Source organism: Mus musculus, chromosome 12 (assembly GCF_000001635.26).
Source record: "Mus musculus strain C57BL/6J chromosome 12, GRCm38.p6 C57BL/6J".
Taxonomy (NCBI): domain Eukaryota; kingdom Metazoa; phylum Chordata; class Mammalia; order Rodentia; family Muridae; genus Mus; species Mus musculus.
Window position 1 is genome coordinate 3,806,272 of NC_000078.6, and position 15,435 is coordinate 3,821,706.

Here is a 15,435-nt window from a genome sequence, read left to right on the forward strand (position 1 = left end):
GGCGGTGCTCGATGCTCTAGGATGGCCTCGAGGCGCCAGGCGCTCCGACCTTGGCCCTGTGCAGCCGTCTGGCCACCGCGGCACCTGGCTGTGGGTGGCGACGCGGCTGAGCAGGCGCTGCTGTCCCCAGCCCCAGTGCTGAGGCGCGCAAAGCGCAGTGGGCTCTGGTGGAGGTCGGGAGAACTGCAGGGCGAAGGCCGCCGGGGGCTCCGCGGGCGGCGAGGGGGGGGGACGGGGGGGGGCAGGCACTTGACACCGGCCCGGGAGAGGAGGGGCAGCTGTCCCTACGACCAGTGCTGGATGCGGGGACCCAGCGCAGAAGCCGCGCCAGGTAGAGGGGCGCCGCAAGGTGGGGAGGTTGCGGCCGGGGGACCACCCGAGGGGCACAGGGCGGCCGAGATCGCAGCTCCGGCAGGGTGCCCGGCCCGGAGCGCCGCAGTCGGGGCGCGGCGGGGTCCCGAACCCGCTCCTCCCGCCGGGGGCGCTAGGACCGTCCGCGGCTCGGATAGCTCCCGCCGCGGCGCCCCGGGGCCCCCGGGGTTGCCTCCCGGGCGGCTCCGCAGCGCCGGGGCCAGAGCCAGCGCGGCCACGGGGGGCGAGCGGCGGGCGGAGGCCTGGGCGGCGGGCGGCCGGAGGGAGGGAAGGAGGAAGGCGGAGAGAAGAGGCGGGCGGGGGGGACCCGGCGGAGGAGGCGGAGAGAGGGAGCGCGACAGCGACGGAGGGAGGGAGCGCGGCAGGCAGCGGGCGGGCCGGGAGGCGGCGCGGGCGGCGGCGCGAGCAGAGGACGAGCCGGGACGCGGCGCCGCGGCAGCAGGGCGAGCCGGGCCGCCCGACCCGCCGGGCCACACGGTAACCAGCACGGCCTGCGGCCCGGGAGCTGAGAGGGCGGGCGGGCGGGAGGGCACAGCAAGGCGGTGGGGAGCGCGGCTCGGACCCCGCAACTCGGCGCGCGGTGCTGAGAGCGCGGACCGCCCGGGCCGAGGGTTTGTTTATGTCCCCGCCGCTCGCCCGCCGCTCCTCTTCTGCGCGCCGCCTCCGCCGCGGACGCCCCTCGGCGCCCCCGCCCGGCCCGGGCTCAAGTTCAAGTCCGTACAATGCCGCGGGGGGCCTCCGCCGGCCTGCGCGCCGCCCGACGCGCGCTGCCGCAGGGCCCCGCCGCCTCCGCCTTCCGGGCTCTGCCCCCGCCCGGGGGCCCGGTCGGGGCCTGCGGCCGTGCGCTGCGGAGTGCGGACGGGACCGGGAATCGGGCGGCGGGAGGGGAGAGGAGGGGGAGGGGGCGCGGGCGGCCGGGGAGCGCCGTGGCCACGGCAGAAAATGGCAGCCTGGCACGACCCGGGCCCCGCGCCCGCCCCGCCCCTCCCCCGGGCCTGCAGGCTCCGCGCGGCGGGGGGGACCCTGGAGGCCCCCGGCAGGGCCCAGGGGCGGCCGGGGCCCGCGCCGGGGAGCGCGGCGTCGCGATCTTCCCGCGGCCACCTGTGGCTTGGGGGTGCGGGGCGCCGGCGGGCCTGGGAGGGGCGCGCGCGTGGGGAGCGTGCCCGCTCGGGGGCGCACGCTCCCGCGGAGGCCAGGCGGAACGGCGTGGAGGGGGGGGCGTCGCGCCCGGCTCCTCCCTGCCCCCGCTGCGGGCCGTGGGAGCGGGGTGGTGGTGGCGGCGGCGGCGCCGCAGTATGGGGGCGGGGCGGGAGTGGGCGAGGATCCCCGGGCCGGGCCGCGGGGGACTAGAAGGTGCGGGGGCGGGAGCAGCAAGGCTGGAAATGTCTCCGGTGGGGATGCCGGGGTCGCCCCCTGAGGCAGACTCCCCTTGCATACACTCACACGCACCCCCGCCGGGCCGGTGTAGACGTGTCCTTGAAAGCTTCGCATCTGCACAGTGAAGGACGAGGCCTCGCCGAGGCTGCGGATCGGGGGTCTCAGTCCCCATGTTGCCCTCACCTCAGGAGACACCCGAGCCTCCGAGCGGCTCCGGCCGCGGTCCGTGTCCTGCCCTCACCCGGACTCCCTACTCCACGCCGTCTTGCCCTCCCTCGTTGGCGCGGACCGAGCTGGCGTGCGTCCAGGGCCCGCCCCCAGCCTCCCCCAACCCCTCTTCGCGGGGCCCGCAGCCCTATGGCTGCCAAACTTCATTTTGCTTTCCTGGAGCCTGCCTTCTTGGGGGCACCCTCTCCCTTCGCTCCCCACTCAGTAGTTGCTCTCCCCCTGTCTCTGCATCCCCTCCTCTCCTCTTTTCCTGCAAGGCCAGCTGAGTAGGTGTGGACACCCTGGGTGAGAGAAGGCTCCCACTGGGTTCTCAGAGCTCCCTTCCCGGGCTCCCAGGGGGAGCCTTCTGTGGCTGCACCTTGACCTAAGATGGCGTCTTGCACCCAGCTGGGCAGTTCTGACCTGCGTAGGGCTGGGGAGGAAGGGCGGGCTAGGGACTGCATAACTGCCCCCTCTCAAACCAGAGGGGACAGGAGCCTTGGGGAGGAGTATCTTCGGCCGAGTGACCCAGCTTGCCCCTCACTGCAGTGCCCAGAGACTGCCATCAGCATCCCCGGGGACAGTTCAGTCTTCATGTTTCACCCTGAGCTGCCAGCGGCTGAACCTCCTCCTGGGCAGGCTGTGCAGGGATTCTGGGATCAGGTGCTACTCCACTGTGCCTCCTCCCTCCCAGGCAGATGTGACAGCTGCAGCCTGGGGAGCTATTCTTGCGTTGCTGGGGTGTTAGGACTGACCTGTGGGATTTGGAAAGCCCAGCAGCCTGGCAGACCCTCTTTGGGCTATCCTCTGTGCAGACAGGGGCCATTTGCAGGTAGTTAGAGCAGTCACTTGCTTTTGGATAGTTGGGTTGTGTAAGTTCCTGTGGGCTTTGGGGGCAAGCTGACTTGTCCCCTCTGCCTCTGGGGTCCATTAAGGCCCTTGTGGAGCTGTTATTGACAGGTAATTCTGTCGAAGAGTGGTGTGTGTGTGTGTGTGTCCAGGTAGGGGCCCCCAAGCCAACTTATGTCATAGGTCTGGCACCTTCCTCCCCCTTCCCTGTGGCCTCCTTCTCTAGGCCCTGCTGCCTCTCAGAGCCCCCCCCCCCCCGCACTCCTCCCCCCCCCCCTCCATGCTTTATCTTTGCACCCTTCCCCCATCAGATCTGCAGCTCCTGATTCGTGTGCTCCTGGTGGCCCAAACTTTTTCTTGTTACTTGGCCCAGCCTCTCCGGTGTTCGCCAGGAGCCTAACCTGAGGAAAGGTGTGTTCCCTTTAGACTCAAGGTCTGCTTTCCACAGTGGAGGAGCCCAAGAGAGGCCGCCAATGGCCATTTGTCAGGGTGTCTGCAGGCAGGATTCCTCTGTGGGGTGGGGGTTGGATGCAGCTTGCAGGCCCATTCCAACTTTGAAATTCTATGGCTCTGATTTTCCTGGTGGAATTTCAGACCCAGAATAGGGCTAGAGTGGTATGTTTTCCCTCCACGGTAGTGGTCATGGAGAAGGTAGGGGCTGCCAGGGGTGGGCTTTGGCAGAGAGGGGAGAGATGACGTGTTGATCTGTCAGGTCTGACTGCAGAGGATGGAAACCACAGCTTCCCTGAAGCCTCTCCACTTGGTGCTCTCCTGAATGTACTGTGTGGAAATGTGTGTGTGGGTAACTTGCAAGGGTTGTCCCCAGTCCAAGCTGTTGTATGTCCCTGGGTCCCTAAAGGTAGTTCACCATCAGTTCCATGCCCGGTCCCCCATTCTTTCCCACAAGCCAGCAACGGACAAGATGGAGCTGAAGGATCCTTGTCCAGCCTCTCTGGGTGGGAGGAACTGAAGGTGATCTGCCTTCTTCTGAGTGTTCCGTTCATTCGACATTAGTGGTGCCCATGAGGAAGGCTACTAGACAGGCTCCCTACTCTCTCCTAGGATGCATTCTGTCCTAGCCCTTCAGTTGCTGGTTAGTCCAGTGGTTATTGCCTGCATGTAGGCCTCCGTTGAGAGAGCACCTGGAGAGTTCAGCTCTCCTCCACCCCCACGCCCCCAGACCCAAGTTACTTCCCAGATTCCCTCAAGATTTCCATCTCAGGGAGCTAGATAAGGCACACAGAGCCTTACCTTTCAGATGGGTGGACCCTCTTCTAGGATGTTCCCATGAACACTCCAGCCCTTAGGAAGGGACCTAGGAGCCCCTGGAGCATTAAGAGCTGGGTTGGGGTCTTTGTGGGAGAGGCCAAGCGGGTTCTGTCCCGTTCCTTATGTGGTTGGCTCTGCCTTGCAGGGCCTGAGAAAGAAGGGCTGTTTACCCCCCCCCCCCCCCAGCACTTACTGCCGCCTCCAGGTCCTGACCTAAGTCTCCTTCACCACCTCCTCCCTGCTGTTGATTGAGCAGGTCTGGCTGGTAGAAGTCAGAGCTGCAGTGTGATCCTTGGGGGAGTTGGCTCTAGCTCCATTTTAGAAGCCGGCAGCTTTCTCAGCAAGGCTGGGTTTCTACAGGAACTCTGCTGCTCCCGACCAGGGCTTTAATAGTAAATTAAAGGTGCCAGGCTCCTTTCTCCTGTCCCCTTTCCTCCTGTCCCCTCCTACCCTTGAGTAGGAGGGCCCTGCTCTGTAGTCAAGCTCTGTAGACTGGCCTTCAACTAATTTCTTAGCCTTTGTCTCCCAAGTGCTGGCATTATAAGGGGGTTTGTGTAAACTTTAAGGGCTTATTTAGGGTCATTTGTGGTGGGTTTTTTTTTTTTGTTTGTTTGTTTGTTTGTTTTTGAAATCATGCTTACCCAGACTGGTCTCAAACCTTCTTCAGCCTTCTTTAAGCTCTCTTGTATCTGGGGTGACATGCATCTGGCTTCATTTGTCTTGTTGATTATAGTGTTTTTCCCAAAGAAATGAGCCAATCCAGTTCCATTAACACAAGTCTTTCACTGAAATCTGTGTTGTGTCCGAGCTGCCTCCATTTGGCTAATTGTGTGGGCAAGATGGGGTCCACGCTGTGTGTCTGCATATTTGCGCAGACATGTATGGACACACAGCTTGCTTTATGTGAGCCAGGTTCAGCATGTCGTGTGGTAAGCAAGGGTCCTGGAGTTAGGGGGAGGTATCTGTTGACTCAGCGTAGCTGTAGGACTTAACTGCTGGCTGCCAGGACGTATGTAAGAGCCTAGCGCCATCTTAGCCAAGGGGCAGTGGATGTGTGGGTTGCTGTCTCTGCTGTCTGCATTTGGGGTGCACCGGGCAGCGGGGGGGGGGCATTTTGAAGTTCCGAAAAACCCCATCCTGTCTCTTTTATAAAGCCTTGGTTTTATAAGAATGATCCTGACAGCACTTGGAAATCTTGGCAGAGTGCTTCCATTCTCACAAATGGCTCTGTCAACAGGTTGTGTGAGCACCTTCAGTCCTGAGTTTGCTCCAGCTTTTTATTCTTACCCTGCCTTGAATTTCCGTAGAATTTTCCCTCATGTTTGCTTCCGCTTGTCTGAGATTTTATTTGCTGGGCATTTCCTGTCAGCAGGGCTCAGTGCCCGCTTTGAGGAGTACCCAAGTAATTAATAATGCAGGGTGCTGGAGAGGGAGGTCACTGCCAATTGAGAGGTCAGAGCAGGCTTCTAGGAGGAAGGGGCAGCACCGAGGGCCTCAGAGCCCAGGAGTAGAGTGGGGGAAGAGCATCATGGGGGCAGCCTCGGTGTGGGAATGCTCACCCATGGTGGATGCCTGGGAGGTGGAGGGGGCCTGGGAGGTGCTGGGGTCTTGGTAAGACTCCCCAGTAGTTTGGAGAGAGGGTTCCTGCACTTAGTGACCCCTATGTGTGCCCAAGAAGTGACTAAGTCTCCCTGCTGGGAGGTGGAGGGAGAGCTGGCTGGGCCTCCCTGGGTGGGGGGAGGGGGAGGGGGAGAGAGGAGGGAGGGAGGGAGGGAGGGAGGGAGGGAGGGAGGGAGAGCTGGCTGGGCCTCCCTGGGTGGGGGGAGGGGGAGGGGGAGAGAGGAGGGAGGGAGGGAGGGAGAGCTGGCTGGGCCTCCCTGGGTGGGGGGAGGGGGAGGGGGAGAGAGGAGGGAGGGAGGGAGGGAGGGAGAGCTGGCTGGGCCCGCTGAGCCCAGGTGGTGCAGGGTCTTGATTCTTCTCAGTCTGTAGTCTGGGGCTTAAGAGCTCAGACTTGGGACAGGAAAGCATGGGTTCGGTTGTGTAGCCTGGTCTTGGCAACCAGGGGAAGGCCAAGCCCAGGTCATCTAGTGCTGCCACTGATAGCAACAGCAGTGTGGCTTGCTAGCCAAAGAGTCTCTGTCGCTCTGGTCTCTCGGAGGCACTCCTAGGCAGAGACCCTTCAGCATCCAGAACAGGAAAGAAGGGAAAGAGGTGGGATGACAGGATCTTGCCGCAACAGCTCTGCCTTGCCGTGCCCTCCCTTCCCTGTTCCAGGGAGATGCCTGGATGGCTAGCCCACACTAACAGGTGACGGGTGCGGGTGCTGTTCCATAGGATGCGGGGAGGCACAGGGCCCTTCCAAGCCTGACCTAGGGCTTTCCTGCTGAATCCTAGTCTGGTGGGGTTATTTTTCAACAGTGACTGTTGTTCTGCACTGCTCACTGTCCTGTGAACTCCTCTGACTCCTAAGGCTTCCTGACCTTATTCAGATACAGGACCAGTTTCCCCTTTTCTCTTTCCTGTGGTCATTCCTATTGATCCTGTTTCAAATGTCAAGGTCATTTTAAATTCTGAGCCTGTTAACTGTTCTGTGTGGGTACACAGATGGGATGGGCAGGTGGCCATCTTACAGTCAGTGATGGGACTGAGATCGGGGTCTCCTGCTCCTAGCCCAGTGGTTGTTTTGGTTTGGTTTGGTTTGGTTTGGAATTTTGAGGCAGTGTCTTACTTTAGCCAAGGCTAGCCCCATATTCATGGCACTCTTTCTTTAGCCTGCTGGGATTACAGATGTGAACCTCTGTATACAGCCCCTGTGCTCTTCTTACCCCGGAGGTGGACACTGGTGCTGAAGATACTTCCATTCTGTGAAATGACGTGAGAAACTTAAGACGGGTGACTGTGGGGTTGAGGTGTCACACTTGTGGGCTGAACTCTTGGCTGGCTATGGGCTGCTTCATTGAGATTGTCCGACTGGCCGTGACCCTGAGCATGCCTTCTCTGTTTCCCAGAAGACTCTGGGAGGTGTCCAGCAGTGTAGCCTTTCCATGTCAGGCAGAGGCATCGTCTGGCACCTCGGGTGGCAGAAGCTATGGAGAAGAGGCCTCCTGATGGGATGGGCCTGTGTGATTGATACAGAGTCCAAAAAGATGAGCTTACCAATGAATGAGTCGGTGAGGGATCTACTCTGATTGGTTGAGTTTCCTTGAGGTGCTGTTGGGTCACCCCGAAATTACAATGTTCTTAATGTAATCTCTTACCTTTTATAGATTAGGCTGGCCTTGAATTCTCTGCGTTCTAAGTGCTGGAGGATTTTTAAAACTGTGTAAAATTTTACTGTGTTGAGTGTGTAAGTGTGTGTTACACACATGCAGGACAAACATGTGGAAGTCAGAAGGACACCTGTGGGAGTCTTCCACCATGTGAGTCAAATTTAATTTTAAAAAAGTCAGGTGGTGGTGAATCCAAGGGTTCAGGAGGCAGTGGCAGCTGGGTCTCTGAAGTTTGAGGCCAGCCTGGTCTACAGAACAGCAAGGGCTATACAGAGAAACCTTGTCTTGGGGGAAAAAAAGGAAGGAAGAAAAGGAGACAGACAGACAGAGAGAAGCAAGTCTTGTGAATTCAAGGCCAGTCTAGTTCACATAATGAGTTTCAGGACTACATAATGACAGCATTTCTAAAAAAAAAAAAAAAAAAAAAAAAAAAATCCATTTATAGGTTAATGAATGCATATGAAAGATTTCCCTCTAAGGATGCACACCAACCTGTCATCAAGAATATAGCCTTCCCCCACCATGTGTTTTTGTATTCTCTGAAAAACATGACTTTGTTTGTTTGTAATTACAACAACAACAAAATAAAGACATCACTTAAAAGGGGACGAGGTAGAACCATATTCTATCGAGGAACTCTTGCAGTAGAGGGAGAGTCTGTAGTGTGGAGGGCTTCATCCTCAATAGCTGGGACCAATGGGAATCCAGGCCTCAGGGCATGGCTGCCTATGAGGAAAAATAACCAGCAGAAAGCAGGAGTGGAGCTCAAGACCATGACCACAGCACTCATGAGGCAGACGCAGGAAAGCTGCTGAGAGTCTAAGGACCAGCCTGGGCTACAGAGTGAGACACTAGCTCAAAGCAGAAAGCTGGACTTCGTGGCACACACATTTGGGAGGTAGAGGCACGAGAATCATGAGTTCAAGGACATCTTCTGTCTACATAGTGAATTTGAGTGAATGTGAGGGCAGCCTGGGCTACTTCTGTTGAAGGAAGTTCCCTAAAAGGAAACCTCATGCGTGGAGCCGTTGCAGTGCAGGGTTAATAGGACTCTTAGTGTAGGCAGAGCAGGTGACTGGGAAACGCACTGGGAACACATACTGGATGAGGTTTTGGGAGAGATTTGCAAACACAGAAAAATTAAACCTTTGGAAAGCTTATGGATAAAAATATGGAAACAAGACAGCCAGAGAGAGATAGCTCAGAGGATGCACACGAGCCTGGAGAGCCGAGTTCAGTCCCCAGGAACCCACATAAAGGTGTGTGTGCACACGCACGTTCATCCTAGTGCCTGGGAAACGAGTATGAGGACCTCTGAGTTTGAGGCCAACCAGGTCTACATAGACTGTTTCAAACAAAACAAAAGTTCAAATAAATAAATGATAAGGTATTAATAAATAGAAAGACATTGGCTTAAATTTCTAGGTGACTCAGTCTATGCAGGAAGAGGCCTGGATCTGGGGAAGGGCTGAGGACAGGGTACTTGTACTCAGTTCCCAGGGAAGTGGACAAAGCTAGGACCCGGATGGGAGGAAAGTCTTTGAAAATCCCCCTGAAAAGCTTCACTGCAGTGGCTAGTCACCCAAGTTGTTCCCTGGGTGTTAAAGGCATAACTAAAGATCCAGCCAGGGGTGGGGGCAGGAGCACCTGGAGAAGCCACACTCAAGGATGATTGCTTTTGCCGGCAGAAGGCCCTGCCACAGATACAGGAAGATCTGTACAACTTGCCTCGTAGAGGGCTCATGTTGTGTTCTCCTGTGATCCAGGCGCTCCCGAGGAGGTGGGAAGCAACAAGCTGGGTGACAGAGGAGAGGGAACGTAAGGAACGGGACATGAAACTTCCTTTTCCTGGTCACCTTGCTGCCGTGGGAAGCTCAGGGCCAATTGTTTGGCAACAATACCATACTCACCATACCTTCCTCAGCCCTCCCCTTGGCACTGACTCTGGATGCCTCCTGGATCTGGCTGCCCTGCTGCAGATAAGACTAGAAGGGCTAAGACTGGGAGAAGAAAAGAACCCAGCATGGAAGGAAGCCCAGGGCTTGTCCCTCTGCTGACCAGACCCATAGTTCCATGCTTGTGTGTGACAAAGGAAGTCAGGCAGCCCCCTGCTGGGGTTAGCCGAACCGAATTTGTTGCCTGGCCCTAAACAGCTTTGAGTTGCAGGCTTTCTCTGTAAACTGAATGAGGACAGAGTTCTCATCTTACAGCCACACATAGGAGGTACCCAGGAAGGAAGTACCCCTTTTCATAAAGTGGGGTTCACTATACAGTGGCCCATGAATAAGGGGACCCTCATGAAGGCCTTATGCTGTGAGAGCCTACAGAACAACTATTCTCATCACCCTTAAGATGAAGGGAAGAGGGTCATTTTGGTAACTATACATCAATTTATATATTGGGGGCAGGCATACGTGTGGGCACCAGGACAACCTGTGGAATATCTGTTCTCTCTGTCCACCATACATGGGTCCTGGACATCAAACTCAAGTTGTCAGGTTTGGCAACAGAAATCTTCATTTCCTGAACTACCTCCATGGTCTCTCTGTTACTCCTGCTGCAAAGCCAGGCATTGGCTATAGAGGCTCCTGCCCTCCCACTACACACACACACACACACCCATCTCTTATGGGTTGTGGTTCTGCTGGCCATGCTGGCTTTGCCCATAGTCTAGAGCATGGGAGGGTCTAGACCATAATCAGCTTGGCAAGTGGCATTGCAATGGCTTCTAATGGCTTTATTGCCATAGACAGTGTGCTTGTTGCTATCCACTCAGAGGCCTGTGGTTCTCAGCCTGTCTGGTAGGCCTTAGGGCCCTGCCTGATACTGGAGGCTCATCTTAAAAGCCCAGTAGGACTGGGCAGTACCTTTGCAATTTCTCTGGTCAACACCCTCTCAACAGCTTGGTATCCTAAACACAGCCCCCCCCCCCCCCCCCCCCCCGTGTGGCAGGTCCATCAGCCTTTCAGCTTTCTCTGGGGGGTCTCTTGCTCTAGATGCATAGTATTCCTATTCATTTCTGAAAGGCCTCCTGAGTGACACGTGTTGGTTATACAGATGAAATGCAAGGACCCCGCGGCTTCAGGTGAGAGATGGGTAATGAATTGCCAGCTGTGGTCAGCTTGAAAGGGGGCTTTGAAAGCAGGAAGGGGGCTCATGTCCTTACTGGGGCTGGATAAGGGAAGCCTCGACACAAGCTGGGAATGTCCTGAAGGGATTTCTGAAGGATGTGACGCCTAAGCTGAGAGGAAGGGCATGGGGCAGTTAGCTAGACGGTCAAGGGTATACTCAGCCCGATGAAGCTGGAGGGCTGGGCCTGGCCAAGCTGTGGAAGCTGTGGTGTTATCCACAGATGAGGGTGAGAGTTATACTTGGAGTCCTCCGCTCCCAGTGCCATCCAGGGAAGGCCATTCTGGGGCGCCGCGGAGGAGAAACTCAGAGGCCAGTGTAGAAATGTAGGGTTCAGAGGAGGAGGGTCTGTACCAAGGGCTGTGCTCCACAGGGAGGGAGGGGAGGCAATGGCAACTCTCTGCTTTCTGCATGCTTGGGAGAGCCCATGATGGCTCTGAGGTGTTGCTTTCTGGGAGACATTGGTACTGGGCCTGGGCCAGGCTTGCAGAAGGAGGTGAGAGCCTGCGTCAGAAGGCCTGAAGGGGGCGTCCGTGGGATGGGTGAGTGCTAGGCAGCCCTGCAGATGTGTGAGGGAGGCAGGGATTTCACAGGCTTGTGCCACAGGCATCCTACAGTGTTCCTGGTGTTTGGTGATTTGAACTGGGATGTCTGCTTCTTAGTGATTCCCCCAAAGATGAGCTTTCGAGCCTAACCCTCCACTTCTGGGCTGCTCCATTTGGGTAAGTATTACTGTCATCTTCTGAGAATGTCCTTGGACTTGAATAAAGCTGCCCCTCTCCATCAGGGCCAACCCTGCCAAAGGAGGAGGAAACAATCTGAGACCAGCCTTTTTGGTGAGGAATAGAAAAGATACAAAAAACAGTTGGAGAGAAAGGGGTTTTTAGTGTTTCATGAAGTAGAATCAAAAGACTGCTCCCAAAATCTTTTTGGGATAAGGACACGAGCCATGTTGGTATTACTGAACTCAGGCGGAGGCAGTGTGGCAGTATGCCAAAGCCATCGGACTTGGCACTGGGTAGATGGGGTTTGACCTTGGCTCTGCTACTTCCTTAGCTGGTGTCCTTGAGTGGATCACCCAGCCTCTGCCCACCTTGATGTTGCCATCTGCAGAGTGGATATAATCTCAGAGGCTCCGTGGCTGTTTGTTTGTTTGCCAGGTCTATGCTTCTTGCGTGAAGACTGGCTGTTTTCTTTCACTGTCTTTTGAAAGGCTCCTTATGCAGTCAGCTTCACAGGTATTTGAGGATTTAAATTCAACCATGTGTGTTCTTGGTTTGGCACAGAGCAGACGCGTCTGCAGTTGTCTGCTTCCCTTTCCCTGGCTTGTGAACTGAACGGCTCAATCGCATCTTCTGGTCTTTGTAGCTATGATGGTCTCTGCCAGGTCCCAGTGACTTCCTTGTGCTCAGTTCCTTGCCACCAGCCTGGGTCACCCCAGTACACTTAAGAGGCTACCAAGGGTGAGAGCTGAGAGGATCAGAGAGGGAGTGTAGATGTGATGGTCACGGGGCCATGTGTGAGCTTGGTGGTGACCTGGATGGTCTGTCCATCTTGCAGAGCTAGCCCTCTGGAGCCATGGTTCCCATGGGGGCATTTAGCTGTGTTGTGACCCTGTGGCCCTTGCTGTGCCTGTTGGTAGACATTTGAAGATCATCTGTGTCCAAGAGGCTTTGGCCAAAGATGGCTTCTCATCAAGGGTGTGTATGTGGATGGTGTTGCTCAGGCGGTCCCTGGGCAGCGCTGTAGCTGGGTGTGGCTTGCTGTGAATCTGCTACAGAACCTTGCAAGAGCCTTGAGCCTGGACTGGCCCTGGGGAAGCTGGGTCTCTATGAGCTCAGGGTGTGGGGGTGTAATCACATGAAACATACAGCATAATTAATCCTGTATGCTCTTAATGATATGCATAATTGTTCTGCATGGTAATTAGGTATAAATGGTGAGCAGTTCACATAAATGTTTTTGTAATTGGTATTAATTTTGCAGAGGCAAACCAAGTTTATGCGGTTTTTTTCCTTCTTGCTTTGCTAGTTTTCTGGTGAAGGCAATTCCCAGATTTTGGAGGGTTCTACTGCAAATGTTTGTTTCTAGGCAATGTTTTGTATGCTCTTGCAGAACAATGTTGTGAATGGTTATGAGCATCCCAAGCTGCTTTCCAAATGCCTCATTGGCCCACACAGTAGGTGAAATGTGCAATCTCCCATCTGTGTGGAGGTGACAGCGGGTCCCCTGCTCCAGGTGTCCCCTAGGGTCTGCAGCTTCTGGAGGGCAAGTGCTCAAGGGTTGGTCACCATGCGAGCCTGCGCGCGCGCGCGCGTGTGTGTGTGTGTGTGTGTGTGTGTGTGTGTGTGTGTGTGTGTGCGTGTGCACGTGCATTCCTGTGTCTTCTCATCTGTGACTGTTTGTATGACTCTGTGCATCCATCTGTGTCTGTGTATGCATGTGTCTGTGTTTGTCTTTTGTGTTTGTGTCACGATCTCTATTTCTGTGTGCCTCTGTATGTGTATCTGTGCTGATAGGTATGTGCTTGTATGTCTGTGTGTGAGTCTACATGTATACATCACGTCTCTATGTGGCCCCGTGTATTGCTTGTGTTTCTCTCTCTCTCTCTCTCTCTCCCTCTCTCTCTCTCTCTCTCTGTGTGTGTGTGTGTGTGTGTATGAATTGTTGTGTGTGCTTGGTCTCCAGGTGCATTTGTTGGTGTGCACACATCTAGGTCTGTGTGACTTACAGAGATTTCTAAAGCTACCCTAGAGGAAAAGCTGCTACCCTGAGTCAGGCTGCAGCAGACACCCAGGAGTGTGAGCTAGCTTACTACACAGGCTAGGGGACCTGGCCTTTTATCCCGAGTCGTGCAGTAATTTTTAAAACAAACGTCTGCTGAGCATCCACCGTGTACCAGGCATCGAACTAAACATTCAGCTCCTGCTTTCATGTGAGGCAGACGGAAGATGATGATTCTCGCTCGCCTCGCTTCACAGGTTAGGAAACTAACCTCCTTGCTATCCAAAGAGGAGTCAAGCACATCCCTATCTCCTGGTCCCGAAGACCCCGGGAGCTTCCCAGTTCTCACCTAGGAGTGGTCAGCTCCATAGTTATTGGCATGCTCTGTGGAGAAAGAGGGTGACGGTGGGCCTGGGGGAAGCATAGCTGTTGACACTGTGCTAAAGAGGTTGCAGGCAAGCCAGCTTCCCAAGGGCTGGGAGGCCAGTTCCCTCCTGGGATCCTTACCACCTCCTACCTGGGCACCCGGGGGCAGGAAGACCTGCAAAATCCATGGCGGGTGTCAGTTTAGGCCTGCAGATAAGAGGACTAGAGCCCTAGCTCCGCACGGTCTTTCCATGCCTTGGAGCTTTGCCAAGTGGCCTCCAGAATGAGGATTATGGGGGGCAGGGTGTGGCTCTCCTCACTGCAGCACTATGCTGGGGATGTTGCAGCTGCTGGGGAGTGAGTGACTTTGCATACAGTCCTCTCTGCCTCAAGGGTCAACTAGAACAGGACAGAGGCCAGCCCCAACTGTGGGCCATGCTGTTTGAGTGGGAAAGAACAAGACACGAACCTTGATCTCATGTGTTTGGGAAACTAGACATATCTCTATACATGTGTGGTGTTGTATGATCACCTACAGACACTATCAGAGCCCCTGGGTAGGTAGATGGTCAGAGAGCGATGAAGGAAGGAGATATGTCAACCTGGAGGATGGGGCAAGGGCTCTCAGGGGATTTGGGGGGCACCCCTTTGAGAGGAAAATGGTGTGAACAGACTGTGGGAACTAGGGGTCAGCTGGGAGAGGTGAGGTCGGAGCCAGCTGCCAGTATAAGATCAAACCAGTGTGTGAAAATAATTGGCATCTCACAGTTGGGGGAAGTCAGCTTTATCAAGATAAATTTGCATTCTGTAAAACTCACCCTTGTAATTGTCCAGTGTGATTGTCTAATACCTTCCAGAACTGCACCCATCACTGGAGTCAGTTGTGAACTCATAGACATCAGGTTTGCGTTAAGGGAATCATGTGTGGACATTCTATTGCCCAGTGACACAAGGTTCCTGGAGTGAACTGAAGGAGGACTTTGGAGGATTGGGTCATGGGACTAAGGGGAGACAGCCATTTCTACACAGAGAAAGAAGAACCTAGGAAACAGCCAGCTCTAGGGGCCTGGTTCTCAAGAGCAGAATTTGACCTGTGCATCCAGATAGGCAGACAGAAAATAAAGACGGACAGAGCCTTAATGGGGGTCTGTCCTCGTTAAGAAAAGAACTGGGGACAGAGTGGAGGTTAGTATAGAAGTCCAGCAGTGAGGGCTGGTGAGATGGCTCAGTGGGTAAGAGCACCCGACTACTCTTCAAAAGGTCCGAAGTTCAAATCCCAGCAACCACATGGTGGCTCACAACCACCCGTAATGAGATCTGATGCCCTCTTCTGGTGTGTCTGAAGACAGCTACAGTGTACTTACATATAATAAATAAATAAATAAATAAATAAATAAATAAATAAATAAATCTTTAAAAAAAAAAAAAAGTCCAGCAGTGAAGGCAGGGCTGACTGCCTCCTCACTAGCCCTGGCCACAGTACAGAGCCAGGACAGCAGAGGCCAGGGTGGCAGACGTTCCTTGGGCTTGTGAGCTTCCAGAAGCAGGGACTCTTGTACTCTGTAGCCCAGCTCAACTGTGGTGTTCCCTACATGAGTGTAGATGAGTGCTTGGAGTTGCCAACAAGCCAAAGATGACATGAAGGACAAAACCCTGGAGGACATGAACGGCTGTGTCAGACCGGGTCCATCAGAGGGCAAACCACATGGTGTTTTGAACAAGGAAGGTTTAATGTGAAGAACTATTAACTGTAGCAGGACTGGGATAATAAGGCTTGGTCAGCCAAAGAGAACAAACTCCAGTGGGATACATAAGGAGCGATCATGAGAACAGCTACTACTCTGGTGACTGCCAGGATATCCAGGCAAGGCTG

At 55.3% G+C, this 15,435-nt stretch overlaps 1 protein-coding gene across 6 annotated transcripts in view; it reads left to right on the forward strand.

Moving 5' to 3' along the window:
- Dnmt3a (DNA methyltransferase 3A) overlaps positions 1-15,435 on the forward strand; it is a 112,885-nt gene that overhangs the window by 4,713 nt on the left and 92,737 nt on the right. The window contains exon 1 of one of the 6 annotated variants that reach the window (XM_006514953.4): positions 203-331. The exons of 1 other annotated variant lie outside the window; for it this stretch is intronic. The gene's annotated coding sequence lies outside the window, so the exon portion shown is untranslated. Of the gene's footprint in view, positions 1-202; positions 350-708; positions 850-888; positions 984-3,199; positions 3,217-15,435 lie in introns of those variants that run through there. 4 more of the 6 variants (XM_030246538.1, NM_007872.4, NM_001271753.1 and 1 more) reach the window with 4 other exon arrangements.